Source organism: Bos grunniens, chromosome 22 (assembly GCF_055505025.1).
Source record: "Bos grunniens cultivar Pamir isolate PY7600 chromosome 22, Bosgru_T2T1.0, whole genome shotgun sequence".
Classification (NCBI taxonomy): Eukaryota; Metazoa; Chordata; class Mammalia; order Artiodactyla; family Bovidae; genus Bos; species Bos grunniens.
In genome coordinates this window covers 27,975,717-27,991,620 of record NC_141186.1, presented here as the reverse complement: position 1 = coordinate 27,991,620, position 15,904 = coordinate 27,975,717, and the positions used below count along the sequence as shown (strand labels likewise).

The 15,904-nt window shown below is 38.9% G+C and overlaps 1 long non-coding RNA gene across 6 annotated transcripts in view; it reads right to left on the bottom strand.

The window, feature by feature from the left end:
• The window catches only part of LOC147348230 (uncharacterized), a 317,007-nt gene that overhangs the window by 121,258 nt on the left and 179,845 nt on the right, over window positions 1-15,904 (bottom strand). For 4 of the 6 annotated variants that reach the window (XR_015151241.1, XR_015151240.1, XR_015151242.1 and 1 more), the window contains exon 5: window positions 4,609-4,748. This is a non-coding gene — a long non-coding RNA (uncharacterized LOC147348230). Of the gene's footprint in view, window positions 1-1,839; window positions 2,081-3,145; window positions 4,474-4,608; window positions 4,749-15,904 lie in introns of those variants that run through there. The other 2 variants (XR_015151243.1, XR_015151244.1) reach the window with 2 other exon arrangements.

The window sequence follows — 15,904 nt, the reverse complement described above, 5'->3', positions numbered from 1 at the left end:
AATAAATGGTTCAGGGCATTATTTAAGTCTCAGATTCATGGACACAAATCACCATATCATTGTGGAACGACTGAAGAGAGTATTGAAATAACATATGATCTTATTCACTGTGACCACAAAGCCAATTCTGTTCAATTTTTCTTTTGATTCTAATTTTAAACTCAATTTTAAACTCCACATCATCAAATGTTTGCTGAAAAGAATCTGCTAAACAAGGCTATCAAACAGGAATGGAAAGGTTACTTTGTGTGATTCAAATGAGTTGCTCTAAGCTCCACCCAAACAGAGTTAATGAAAGGATCAGAGCTTGATATAGATGGTCAGATTTTATAAACCAATGGCTCAAAAAAGATGCAAAGTTTGGGAACATTTTTATAGGAACAGTTCAGATATTTGAACAGTCTATGCAAGCCTTTCTGGGCATTTATGCATTAATGAAAACTTTTCCTTCCTTAATTTTTGTCTAGCATTACTAAATAAAACAGTTACAGAAACTGAGTAAAAGAACACTGAACATCTCTAACACCATACATGTAAACCTTGAGGAAACTAGAATCTTCCAATAGACACCATATTCCCATAGCAGAAAACAAATGGAATCAACTTCATTTTCTGCCCATATAAACAAGACTCACTGTGCTTTCCAGGAGTAGATTTGAGTGACACAAAATATCCATTTCCTTAAATGCTGATACAGCAAACCCAGTTATTTTGTGTGGGACATGAACAACAACACAATAAATGACCAAAAAAAAAGCTTCAATGAGCAGTTAATACAAAAATAGCTGTTTTTACATCCATTGTTTTCTTAAGGGAAATATAACCATTGAATCGACTGAAATATAATCACTGAAGTGAAGAGGAACTAAAGAGCCTCCTGATTTAAGAGAAAGAGGAGAGTGAAAAAGATGGCTTAAAACTCAACATTCAAAAATGAAGATCATGGCATCTGGTCCTATCACTTCATGGCAAATAGATGGGGAAACAATGGAAGCAGTGACAGACTTAATTTTTTTGGGCTCAAAAATCACTGCAGATAGTGACTGCAGCCATGAAATTAAAAGATGCTTGCTCCTGGAAGAAAAGCTGTGACCAACCTAGACAGCATATTAAAAAGAAGAGACATTACTGACAAAATTTCTTCTAGTCAAAGCTATGGTTTTTCCAGTAGCCCCAGTAGCCATGTATGGATATGAGAGTTGGACCATAAAGAAAGCTGAGCGCCGAAGAATGGATGCTTTTGAACTGTGGTGCTGGAGAAGACTCTTGAGAGTCCCTTGGACTGCAAGGAGACCCAACCAGTCCATCCTAAAGGAGATCAGTCCTGGGTTTTCATTGGAAGGACTGATGCTGAAGCTGAAACTCCAATACTCTGGCCACCTAATGCGAAGGGCTGACTCATTGGAAAAAAAAAACTGATGCTGGGAAAGATTGAAGGTGGGAGGAGAAGGGGATGACAGAGGATGAGATGGTTGGATGGCCTCACTGACTCGATGGACATGAGTTTGAGCAAGCTCCGGGAGTTGGTGATGGACAGGGAGGCCTGGTGTGCTGCAGTCCACAGAGTCACAAAGAGTCGGACACGACTGAGCAACAGAACTGAACTGAATCTTTGAATCGAAAATTAACAATCTTAAATTCTCATGACACATGTTGTCATATTTGCTTCCAGAAATGTAACGTGTATTTACATTCCATTAACAGTGTGTTAGAGTGTTTATCTGAGTGTGCTCTCATCAGTATTGAGCATTATATTTTAAAAATCTTTATCTACTTCCTAATTGAATAATTTCCATTTTTTTGCAAAACAGTAAGGTTCAGAATTTTTAACTTCCTGACTCATAATTACTTTTTTATTGTGGTAAAATATATATAACATAAAACGTAACATTTAACTCGTTTTAAGTGTACAGGTCAGTGACACTAAATATATTCACAGTGTAGGAGAGAAAGAAAAACATTGCACTAGCCAAAAAGTTTTGTTTGGGTTTTTCCAGAAGATGTTACAGAAAAATCCAAGTGAACTTATTGGTCAATGAAATAAGTTCCCTCTACCCTTCTGAGTTCTTGGCTGATACTTCTGCAATACAAAACAGATTAATAAGACAAAACATACAGAATTTGTTAACATGTATACCTCATACATATATGTGTAATATTATATATATATATATAATATATAACATATTATACACACACACACAGGAGACACCCAGGGAAAATTAGTAACTCCCTCAAGTGGCTTAGAATGCAGCCTTAAACACTATCCTAATAGGAAAAGAGGGGGCCAGATTGGGGGCTATATAAACCTTTTAGAGGAGCACAGATAATTTCCAGGAAAGATGAATGGGTGCTTAAAAGAACAAGCAGGAGACATGATAGCTCGTGACAAAATTCATCTGAGTGTAATGTCAACCTCTAGTCTCCTTTCCTGTTATAAAAGTCAAAGTTTCCTGGTTGATGAAACTGCCAGGGAGGGGATTAACACTTAAATCCTTTTGAAGGATCTGTCTTTAGATAGATAAGGGAAATTCAAAGAAAGCATCTCCTTGCATTTGCTGTTTATTAAGTGCCTAGAGCTCAACAAAAATCCATATGGTAAAGTGGCCTTTTTTAGGGTGACGTACTCTGCTACCCGCCAGCAATGCTGGCCAACCGTCACGACTACCCAACTTTTCCACCACCTTCGACAGGAACTCTGTACCTATGAAATAATAACTCTCTATTCCTCCCTCCTCACAGATCCTAGTTATCCCACTTCTATTCTCTGTCTCCAATGATCTGCTTACTCTAGGTACCTCGTATTACTGGAGCTATATAATATTTGTCCTTTGGGGACCAATATATTTCACTAGCATAATGTTTTTAAGGTTCGGCCATGTAGCATGTATCAGAATTTCATTCATTTTTAAGGCTGAATACTACTCCATTGTGTGTATCAGTTTATATAACACATTTTGTTTACCCCTAAGCTAAAGCACATGGGAGAAAGTTTAATCACATCTCATGTAAGGAGAAATGTTGCTTCTGAGAAAATAAGAAGGGGAAAACAAGCAAAACAGTCTTTGGGGACAGAAAAGGCTTGTACCAAAGTGTGGTTGAAGGACAAGGACAATGTCCTGGTTAAAAGATATCCAGTAGGCATTTTAAGAATGTGGATATCTAATGTTTATTTTTAACATGACTACTTGTAATAAAACTCCTCTTCCAACTTTGTAAAATCAACACATTACACTCAGAAGTGCACAGTCAGAGTGATGCCATTCATTTATTTGTCAGCATCAATTGAGAATGAACTGATCTTTATGACTGGTTTGGAAGGACTCAGAATTGATAACGTAAAGTCAAGTTCTCAGGAATCCACTGAAATACAGCAGAGGGCTTTAGACTCTCTTTGGGCAGGCATGAGGGCCAAGGCAGTGACATCAAAGTTCAAGGGCTTAGGTGTGCATTCTGTGAGATACCTGGTCTAGGTATACTTTACTGCACTTTGCACTTGGGGAATTTTGAAAAATTATCCCACCAACCAAACCAAACAACTACCACCCCGTGATGCTGGGCAGTGGCAGCAAACCTCAGCTTCCAATTAGCTGCTTAATCAGGAGGGTCAACAACTGACACACTTAAAGTGATTCAGTACCCAGAAAACAATTCTATTTTTCATTTTTCAGTTCAGTGTCTCACAAATTATATGAGTTATTCAAGACTTTATCATGAAATAGCCCAATGGTTAGATGGTTTTGCCCAATGGTAGGCTAAAGTAAGTGTTCTGAGCATGCTTAAGGGAGGCTGGGATGAATGATGATGTTTGGAAGGAAGGGATATTAAATGTATTTTTTGTTTAAGGTATTTTCAACTTGAGATATTTTCATCTTATGATGGGCTTATCTAGCTGTAACCCCATGAAAGTCAAGGAAGACCAGTATTTTAAAAGAACTCCCACTTTAACTATTAGAAAACTTTCTCCTGGTTGGTGTTGACAACCTTTCCATTGGCACACAATGCTTTCTATTCAATTTCTCTTTGTGCATTTTAATCCCCACCCCCACCCTGAACACATACACACACACACACACACACACACACACACACACACACACACACACTTTATCATTCTTTAACTTTTTGGCTGCTTCTTGCCAAAGTTAGACATCTTTCTCATAATATCCCTCTTTTGAACAGGTAAGAAAATCTGTGAAGATATCGATTTGGACATCATTAAAAGGCAGTGTTGGCCTCAATGACTGATATGTTTGCTATAGTGTGTGAATCCTTATCAGCAATCAGCCTGCTGAAGGAAAAAGTCACCAGGACAAATAAATGAAAGACCTAACGATGCCATGAGGAAATGGGTTTTCAAGCTCGACGCCCAGCATGTTTATTACGGGGCCATGTCCCACATTATGCTCATCAGTCGCTCCTCTGGAATCACTGATGTGGGCTGATGTCAGTTCTGCCCTCTCAAGCATATCTCTGAATTACGAGAAAGATAAACGGATCAGATAGAGTAATCAAACTCTCTGTCGAGTGTAATTACTTGAACTCATTTTACAGGCATCCTTGTTCATATGACCTTGTTTAATTCCCAGAACACCACTTGATGCTCACCCTTTCGTGACACGCACACGGAAGCATTCTGGCACAGCGACCAGGGACTCCTGCACTCTGCGGGACACTGGCTCCTCATTCCTGCACTGACTTCCGATACCACATGGACAAACTGGAGGCAAGTTTGGGAAGGCTCAGATCTAGACGGTGTACACAAAAATCAAAAAGTGAAATTAATGAACAACTGTCAAGGGGATGGTTTAATTGTTCTTTCCCTTGTTCAACCCACAAATTAGCTATTCTAAAAAATACCAACATATTCACTGCCCTTGAATATACTTTCCATGAAAGACTGACATTGAAATGAATACAACAACAAAATATGTGTGGATAAATGCTATGGCTGAAAGACTACATGAAATGCTTCCAAGGCTGGGAGTTGAAGCTGAGTCAAAGGGAAAAATTCTTAACTTTATACACTCATTTTGGGTATCTCTTTCTACATGTCCTTCTTATTTACCTTTTTTATTTTGTGGTTCTTTCTATGTACTGTAGACATGACTATGAATATGAAGTTGAACCAGAAAAACAAGGTTTTTCCATTCATGGAGTTTATGATCCAAAGATTACAGTACTTTGTCTTAGAAGCACTTTGTTGCTAAGCAACAAAATAGCAACCCTTCATAATATTGATAGGTGATATTTCTTAGGCAATTGGTATGGGCCCTGGCACTTTGAACTGTGGTGTTGGAGAAGACTCTCGAGAGCCCCTTGGACAGCAAGGAGATCCAACCAGTCCATCCTAAAGGAGATCAGTCCTGGGTGTTCATTTGAAGGACTGATGTTGAAGCTGAAACTCCAATACTTTGGCCACATGATGCGAAGAGCTGACTCATTTGAAAAGATCCTGATGCTGGGAGGGATTGAGGGCAAGAGGAGAAGGGGAAGGCAGAGGATGAGATGGTTAGATGGCATCACTAACTCAATGGACATGAGTTTGGGTAAACTCCGGGAGTTGGTGATGGACAGGGAGGCCTGGTGTGCTGCGGTTCATGGGATCGCAAACAGTTGGACACTACTGAGCGACTGAACTGAACTGTTCCAAGTGTCATTAAACATATTTAATTCTCACAGCAATGTTGATGTGAATATTCTTATTATTCTCCTTTTTACACGTGAAAACACTAAAGAGCAAGGACATTAAATAATGTCTGTGGTCACATAAGTAGTAAATGGGAGAGTCGCTCTGTGATTTGCGATGTCTTATACCAGAAAGCATTCTGTACTCTCCTCTGAATGTTGGGTGCTAGTGTTCCCCTTGAACCTAATTTTTCTCCAAGTTCTGTTCTGATGGAACGAGAGGAAGGTCAAATGAAGCCAGCAAACAATCAATACACGGAGAACAGAATGGCCCAGGAAGATTAGAAGTGCTCAGTAGACAAAGCAATGAAAACAATGGGAGAGGGAGACTGTGAAGAAGTTTTACGTAGGAGAGATTTGAATTTAGGTTAAAAAATCTAAAGATACACTGTTGGATCTATAAGCAGCTAAGGAAGAACAGACACACTCTAAACTTTTCTCAATAAATGGGAATATCACAACGAACAGCAACTAATTATCAAGGGTAACCTCAGGAGTAACAGAAGAGTTGGAAGTCTTTCATTTCCTAAATTAACTGAGTCGAGATCTTAAAACTATTCTAAGCATTTTCTCTCACTTTTGTTATGAGGCGCCTGGTTATGTTTGTGTGCCTTGAAGGAAAACTTTCTCTAGCACTTACAAACATCTAAATTTTGGTAAATTGGTAACCATATTTTTAGAATTCTATCTAAAATTCAATGACTGGATGGGATTAGAGGCTTTTCTCTAATAAGACCATTCTACTCTGGCCATCACTGATATATGTATGGCCACAGGGTGCAACTGACAGAGATCAAGATGAACGACCATCATTGGAGGAAACAATGAACCAACCATCCAGAAAAATAAATGATTTATTTTTACCTATGAATGTGTTTTAGAATAGAAAGTAGGTGCTTTTTAAAATATGGGCCATTATTTTCCATTTCTGGGTGGTAAATTTGTTTTTTTTTATTAGCCAGATCAGATTAGATCAGTTGCTCAGTCGAGTCCGACTCTTTGCGACCCCATGAATCACAGCACCCTAGGCCTCCCTGTCCATCACCAACTCCCAGAGTTCTCTCAGACTCACGTCCATCGAGTCAGTGATGCCATCCAGCCATCTCATCCTCTGTCGTCCCCTTCTCCTCCTGCCCCCAATCCCTCCCAGCATCAGAGTCTTTTCCAATGAGTCAACTCTTCGCATGAGGTGGCCAAAGTACTGGAGTTTCAACTTCAGCATCATTCCTTCCAAAGAAATCCCAGGGCTGATCTCCTTCAGGATGGACTGGTTGGATCTCCTTGCAGTCCAAGGGACTCTCAAGAGTCTTCTCCAACACCACAGTTCAAAAGCATCAATTCTTTGGCGCTCAGCCTTCTTCACAGTCCAACTCTCACAGCCATACATGACCACAGGAAAAACCATAGCCTTGACTAGATGAACCTTTGTTGGCAAAGTAATGTCTCTGCTTTTGAATATACTATCTAGGTTGGTCATAACTTTCCTTCCAAGGAGTAAGCGTCTTTTAATTTCATGGCTGCAGTCACCATCTGTAGTGATTTTGGAGCCCAGAAAAATAAAGTCTGACACTGTTTCCACTGTTTCCCCATCTATTTCCCATGAAGTGATGGGACCAGATGCCATGATCTTCGTTTTCTGAATGTTGAGCTTTAAGCCAACTTTTTCACTCTCCACTTTCACTTTCATCAAGAGGCTTTTTAGTTCCTCTTCACTTTTTGCCATAAGGGTGGTGTCATCTGCATATCTGAGGTTATTGATATTTCTCCCGGCAATCTTGATTCCAGCTTGTGCTTCTTCCAGTCCAGCATTTCTCATGATGTACTCTGCATATAAGTTAAATAAACAGGGTGACAATATACAGGCTTGACGTACTCCTTTTCCTATTTGGAACCAGTCTGTTGTTCCATGTCCAGTTCTCACTGTTGCTTCCTGACCTGCATATAGGTTTCTCAAGAGGCAGATCAGGTGGTCTGGTATTCCCACCTCTTTCAGAATTTTCCACAGTTCATTGTGATCCACACAGTCAAAGGCTTTGGCATAGTCAATAAAGCAGAAATAGATGTTTTTCTGGAACTCTCTTGCTTTTTCCATGATCCAGCAGATGTTGACAATTTGATCTCTGGTTCCTCTGCCTTTTCTAAAACCAGCTTGAACATCAGGAAGTTCATGGTTCACATATTGCTGAAGCCTGGCTTGGAGAATTTTGAGCATTACTTTACTAGTGTGTGAGATGAGTGCAATTGTGCAGTAGTTTGAGCATTCTTTGGCATTGCCTTTCTTTGGGATTGGAATGAAAACTGACCTTTTCCAGTCCTCTGGCCACTGCTGAGTTTTCCAAATTTGCTGGCATATTGAGTGCAGCACTTTCACAGCATCATCTTTCAGGATTTGGAATAGCTCAACTGGAATTCCATCACCTCCACTAGCTTTGTTCATACTGATGCTCTCTAAGGCCCACTTGACTTCACATTCCAGGATGTCTGGCTCTAGGTGAGTGATCACACCATCATGATTATCTGGGTCGTGAAGATCTTTTTTGTACAGTTCTACTGTGTATTCTTGCCATCTCTTCTTAATATCTTCTGCTTCTGTTAGGTCCATACCATTTCTGTCCTTTATCGAGCTCATCTTTGCATGAAATGTTCCTTTGGTATCTCTGATTTTCTTGAAGAGATCCCTAGTCTTTCCCATTCTGTTGTTTTCCTCTATTTCTTTGCATTGATCGCTGAAGAAGGTTTTCTTATCTCTTCTTGCTATTTTTTGGAACTCTGCATTCAGATGTTTATATCTTTCCTTTTCTCCTTTGCTTTTCGCTTCTCTTGTTTTCACAGCTATTTGTAAGGCCTCCCCAGACAGCCATTTTGCTTTTTTGCATTTCTTTTCTATGGAAATGGTCTTGATCCCTGTCTCCTGTACAATGTCACAAACCTCATTCCATAGTTCATCAGGCACTCTATCTATCAGATCTAGGCCCTTAAGTCTATTTCTCACTTCCACTGTGCAAAGTCCAAAGGTTTGTGGAGAGTGGAAAATATGAGACAAAAATGTTCAAAGACCAATTTGTGATGTCTGCAATAGCTTTTAGAAGGGGAAGTGATTGTGTGTGTGTGTGTGTGTGTGTGTGTGTACGTATATATAAGTTGCTAAGCCTATTCTGGATCATCATCTTAAAATAAATGGCCAACCAAATGATGCTGCTTTACAGACATGGGAATTAGTACATGTTCTGTCCTGCGTCTGTGTTGTGGTTATGAAGGCAGATGAAAATAATCATTTCTCAAGATGTTTCATCACTCTCTGACATAAATCACAGCAGGATCCTCTATGACCCATCCCCCCAGAGTAATGGAAATAAAAGCAAAAATAAACAAATGGGACCTAATTACACTTAAAAGCTTTTGCACAACAAAGGAAACTATCAGCAAGGTGAAAAGACAGCCTTCAGAATGGGAGAAAATAATAGCAAATGAAGCAACTGACAAAGAATTAATCTCAAAAATATACAGGCAGCTCATGCAGCTCAGTACCTGAAAAATAAACAACCCAATCAAAAAATGGGCCAAAGAACTAAACATACATTTCTCCAAAGACATAAAGATGGCTAACAAACACGTTAAAAGATGCTTAACAAGACTCATTATCAGAGCAATGCAAATCAAAACCACAATGAGTTACCATCTCATGTTGGTCAGAATGGCTGCTATCAAAATGTCTACAAACAATAAATGTTGGAGAGGGTGCAGAGAAAAGGGAACCCTCTTACACTGTTGGTAGGAATGCAAACTAGTACAGCCACTATGGAGAACAGTGTGGAGATTCCTTAAAAAACTGGAAATAGAACTGCCAAACGACCCAGCAATAACACTGCTGGGCATACACACTGAGGAAACCAGAATTGAAAGAGACACGTGTACCCCAGTGTTCATGGCAGCACTGTTTACAATAGCCAGGACATGGAAGCAACCTAGATGTCCATCAGCAGATGAATGGATAAGAAAGCTGTGGTTCATATACACAATGGAGTATTACTCAGTTATTAAAAAGAGTACATTTGAATCAGTTCTAATGAGGTGGATGAAACTGGAGCCTATTATACAGAGTGAAGTAAGCCAGAAAGAAAAACACCAATACAGTATATTAACACATATATATGGAATTTGGAAAGATGGTAACAATGACCCTATATGCGAGATAGCAAAAGAGACACAGATATAAAGAACAGACTTCTGGACTCTGTGTGAGAAGGCGAGGGTGGGATGACTTGAGAGAATAGCACAGAAACATGTATGTTACCATATGTGAAACAGATGACCAGTCCAAGTTCAATGCATGAAACAGGGCACCCAAAGCCCAGAGGGATGGGATGGGGAGGGAGGAGGGAGGGGGCTTCAGGAGGGGGACACATGCACACCCGTGGCTGATTCATGTCAATGTATGGCAAAAACCACTACAATACTGTAAAGTAATTAGCCTCCAATTAAAATAAATAAATTTTAAAAAAAGAAGATGTTTCAGGAGTTAGACAATTTCAAAATGGCTTCTTTGCGCCCTGTCTTATCTCTGAGTCTGAGTAAGCATGCGGTTTCTTGGTCCCTTACGCAGTCCCCACAAAAGTGAAAGGTAGTCTCTGTTTGCCAGTGGCAGCCTCATTAATAACTAGTATCTGTGAGTATTATAATTATTTTGTTCCTAGATTTTCAATATGAAATGCACATAGCAAGTTATTTCATCTCCCTAAGGAGCCATGGAAAACACAATTAAAGCATTAAAACAACTAAAATTTTCATAAGAAAGCCCGTATAACAAGTCCTTTAAAAAAACAAATAGCAATACCGAAGCAGTGAGGATCTCTGAATTCTGTTTTGAGCTATCGGAGCATTCATACAGAGAAATAAAGACCCATTTGATAGTGTGATTTTAAATGTTTCCATTTTATATCACTTTAGCCACTGAAAATTCGTTTTCTTGAAAACTTTTGGCTTAAAATATGCTGACTTAATGCTGAGGTGAAGAGTGACTGTGGGTATAATTGGGACATTTCTCCACATCTTTGGCATTTTGTCCATTTATATATCATCACCATGGCTACTGTGATACCATTTAAAAGAATTCCGATGTGCATCTGACAGCACCTCATTAGGTTTTCTTAGAATCCTGTAATTAGGTAAGAAAAGACTGCTGATTGAGAAGGTTAAAGCTGCCTGAGACTGGATCACATTTCCAGATTAACAATCACAACATTCATCTCAAAAGTGCTCTTTAATTTAGTGGATGCTCCTTTCATCTGGGAAACAGGAGATAGTGTTAAAACTTTAAGGTTTAACAGGAAAAAAGAACAACCATGAGGGATTATTTCCTGTCTCGGGGGTGTGGCCAGACATAGGGTTGCTTTTCTCCTTCCTTTTCAAAGGACTCACACGTGCTTTGATGCTGGTTTCAGAAAAGCTTAGCACCCTGTGAAGGTTAAGTCCCTGGATCTCAATATTGTAGTTTACCATCTTTATTTTGCTTAACAAATTGAATAAAATTAAGGACGGTAAAAGTGCCATTAAATCAAGGTTCTCTCAGGATGAAAAGCTGCCTACCGACAGATATGGCACATATCTGATTCATTTCCTTAATAATCTTTAAATCTAAGGTGTATTCCTGGGTCCAGAGGTGAAGTTGAAGTTAAGCATAATTTTTAAATAAACACACTCTGTATTCTGTAGAAGGGAGTGGCATGAAAGCTATTTAAGCCGCCACTACAGTTGCCTTGTTTGCAAAAAGGCATCATAAATGCTCAGTTTGACATTCTTTGGGGTTTCAACTGAAGGGAGAATGTTTACACACTTGAAATCTTCTATAATGAGGAAGAATTTACACTAATTGGCAAATCTAATAGGAGAGCTGATTAGCTCTTACAAACAGCTCAACTCCATTATTTGACACGACTGCACAACGGTGGCCTTAAGAGAGCTCTCTTCAATTTTACAACAGAGTGGAGGAAAAAAATGCAGACAAAATCAATTTGCTATTGTTTTCAAAAAGTGTTGCTGTCCACCATGGAATTGACTTATAAAATTTGTGCTTAGCATCAAATGATCCAATCCGAGAGAGGAATCTATGTAGACGCACCTATCATACCAAGTTAAGAGAGTGGAGTCAGTGATCTAGAAGCAAACTGCAGAGCGGAGCTCTTGTAGAATACTTGATATCATGTGATGCTGGTATAAAATTGATGTTACATTAGAACAGATTTCTCAGTGATAAAATAATGGCATGACGTCTGCTTTTCCTCAAAATGATGTGTTCCCAACTCTTTACCAATCCAACAGTTAACAACTTGAGCTCTTTACCACTCCACCTGATTTTCAATCAGTGATGATCCATTGAGATGGGGATTATTTGAATTTCTTAAGACACATTTCATTGCCATAACATAGGGTTGTCACAGCAGAGGGTTATGCTTCTGGCATCTAGTGGGTTGCTTTCAAATTGTGGTGCTGGAGAAGACTCTTGAGAGTCCTCTTGGACTGCAAAGAGGTCAAACAAGTGCACAGGAAACCAACCGTGAATATTCATTGGTGGGACTGTTGCTGAAGCTGAAGCTCCAATATTTTGGCCACCTGATGCCAAGGGCCAACTCATTGGAAAAAAACCCTGAAACTGAGAAAGATTGAAGGCAAAAGGAAAAGGGGGCAGCAGAGGATGAGATGGTTAGAGAATATCACCAACTCAGTGGACACGAGTTTGAGCAAACTCTGGAAGATAGCAGAGGATAGAGGGGCCTAGCGTACTGCAGTCCATGGAGTCGCAAAGAATCAGACATGACTGAACAACTGAACAGGAACAACAATATTTAGTAGGTGGAGGTGGGGATGCTGATAAACATCCTACAATGCTCCACATGGACCAAACATAAACAGTGCAAAATGTCAATGATGCTAAGGTTGGAAAAAACCCTTTACATAGATGTACTGATTTTTTTCTTAACTTAGTAAACAAGTAAATGTTTCCTTAAAAATTATCCATTGCCTAGCCTTCCAAATTTGTTCATTCCATCTTTTTATGAAAGAGAAGATTCTGATGGAGCTTCAATATATAAAGAACCTTAAATCTTTCAAAGTCAGTATCTCCAGAAACAGAGGAGCTGACATTTTTTTCTGAAATCACAGAACAGAATCCCCTCACTTTGCTCTTTAAAACACATGTCCAAAGCAGGTGGCCTTCTGGTCTAAAATCCTGGGAGGAATCAGCAATCTTCCAGGCAAAGATGCTCCTTAGAAAAAGCAATTTGTGGCATGGTCAGCTTTACTGTTATCTTGAAAGAGGGCATGAGCAAAGGCCAGTTCTGGGCTAAAAGCCAGACGAGGTGAAAATCTTTTATAGTGACCAACGATGGACCCTTGGGTAAGCTCCAAAATGTCACTAGTGATGAGAGGAACAGCAAAACAAGTCAGAAAAAGTCCTTATTTTTAGACCAAGTGAAAACATTGCTGAAAGGGCACATCTGAGCTGCCTGCACACCACTCCATTTTTAAGACAGACAGGACTCTGACTTAAAAACAGTGAGGGAAACTGATGGTATATGTTTCATGACAAAGATTAAGTCAGATCAAACTTATTCTTTACATAGCAATTTCTGTACTGGAGATTATGTCTGTTGCCACATAATACTAATATGCAAGTATTAAATTATTTCAAATAGCAAAGCAGAAACTTTTCTAAAAATGGGCTCGTGTCATATATCTACCTATCCCACCTAACTCTGTGACAAAATGGTTTGGAGTCCACAGGAATTATTGCCCATAAAAAGAAAGCTTATGAAGTAGGTATTTTAAATTCAAGACTGCAATTAAGTTAGCTCAAGTTAATGTTTCAGGATTTATACCAACACAGAATTTTGGAAAAAGCTGAGATCAGACTGCATACTGCATTTATTATTCTCTATATGGGGACACTAATCCTAAAAAGACAAAGCACTTCTCTTCAAGCTGTAATCAAAAGGGGATAAATGGCATGAATCTAGTTAAATTTTGGCAAGATGATGAGATGACATTTTGCTGTAAGTTTTGCAAAGATCAAGTGTCTGTTAAACTAAAAATGAAACCAGCAGTTTCTGCTTACTCTTAAAAAATTAATGGAAAGCCAAAGCTTAGAAATTAGCAAAAGTTTCATGTTTCGCAAAAGTTTATGTTTCCACAAGAAGTATTCTTAACTTCTCTACTTGCTTCTCTTACCAAAGTTTTTTTTTACAACCTATGACCTTTCTGACCAAAAAAAAAAAAAAAAAGACTTGAATTTCATTGGAAAGATTTCATTTGGTTTAAAGAATTTCATCCCAGTTCACCACTCTTTTTTAACACAGTATGATTAACAATTTTCTTTACTCATTTATCTGAAAGTTTCTGGAAATACAAGGCAGGTGCCACAGTATACCATCTATACCACATGGAGGTAACAAGAGAAAAAAAGGGCTTAAGAAAAGAGGGGAGGAGGAGATTTAAAAAGCTTTTATAAACTATATGATCATGCTGCTGCTGCTACTGCTAAGTCGCTTCAGTCGTGTCCGACTCTGTGCGACCCCATAGACAGCAGCCCACCAGGCTCTGCCACCCCTGGGATTCTCCAGGCAAGAACACTGGAGTGGGTTGCCATTTCCTTCTCCAATGCATGAAGGTGAAAAGTGAAAGTGAAGTCTCTCAGTCATGTCCGACTCTTCGAGATCCCATGGACTGCAGCCTACCAGGCTCCTCCGTTCACAGGATTTTCCAGGCAAGAGTACTGGAGTGGGGTGCCATTGCCTTCTCGGGTATGACCATGACGAAAGCCAAAATTTACTTTTTCTCATCTTATGCCAGAAATACAGAGGAGATTAGACATCCGAATACACATCAGATAGTTTATATATTTGTGCTGTATGGTGCTTATTAGACATTTTTAATTGAATTCATCATTTCACAGGAAAATAGTTAGAAATTGACCAAAAACATAACAGTCTTTCCCCGCCTCCCCCCCCGCCCCACCATCAGAATATTGCCTAGATTGTCTGACTCCATGGGGTCTCTGGGCATTTCATTGTCTTTGAGTTATTTTATAGCCCTGTAAGCTGTAAAATACTGATAACAACACAAATGATTCTTGTCCCTAGAAATGCAAATTGCTCCTAGTGCAGTTATAGGAATTGATTATTGCCCTATGGATATTGCCCAAATTTCCATGAAGTAAGCAAATTTATTTCAGTAATCCTGATTGCCTATATATGTGTCTGCTATTCCAATGCTTCTTTCAACCAGTTGTAACATCTGACTGTTTCTATTATTAATTCATTAGTTAGGCAAAGTATTTGATACATATTCATTTTCCACATAAATGAAAATCATGATTATACTGTCTTTCTTAAATTATACTTTAAAGTAACCAATGTTTTAAAATTGGAAGATAATACTCAAAAGTCAAGTTCAACATCTTTTTTTAAATAACATATTCCAGCAATCAAAGGTTGTTGTGTTTTACAGGGATCAGTTAGTTTTAACAGAGAATTAAGTTGCTTCTATTTATCAAATCAATCAAATCACGGCATAACAGTGACCATTTCTCTCTCTTTTGTTTTATCCAACGTATGCATGTCTCCACCCCAAATTCCCTCCCCTTAACATTGGCAGACTCTCTAGTGGTTTAAAAATGCTCTCCCAATCCATATTTTATAGATTTGTCTAGATATATGGCTCCTTAAAAACATTTATTTAGATCTGTGGATCCTTGAAAATATATAGTGTTGTTCTGTATGTTTAAGTTACACAACCAGGAGTTTAAGACATATCTCACTCTGCTTCTTTCTTTTTTTTTTTACACAGTATTGTTTTTGAGATTCATACAGCCATGGGTAAATAAAGTTCATTACTCAGGATGGCTGCAGAGAATTCTATCATATGTACTTAAGACCAGTCCTCATCCTTTCTCCTGTTAATGCAATCAAAGTAATCTCCAACTATCTGGTACCCCACAGCACAGCAATGACCATCTTAGTACATTATCTCCTGTGGATCTGGAAGCTAGATGTGAACTTCTGGGTCTGACAATATTCACATGCTTGGTTAGGCTCAGCAGTGCCACATGGACCCCCATTAAATAGGGACTCCTTTCCCACCATCACTGCATGAGTGTTCCAAATCCCACAGTACTTCAATATTAACACAACTTTTCCATTCTTGCCAAATGTACAGATTGTGA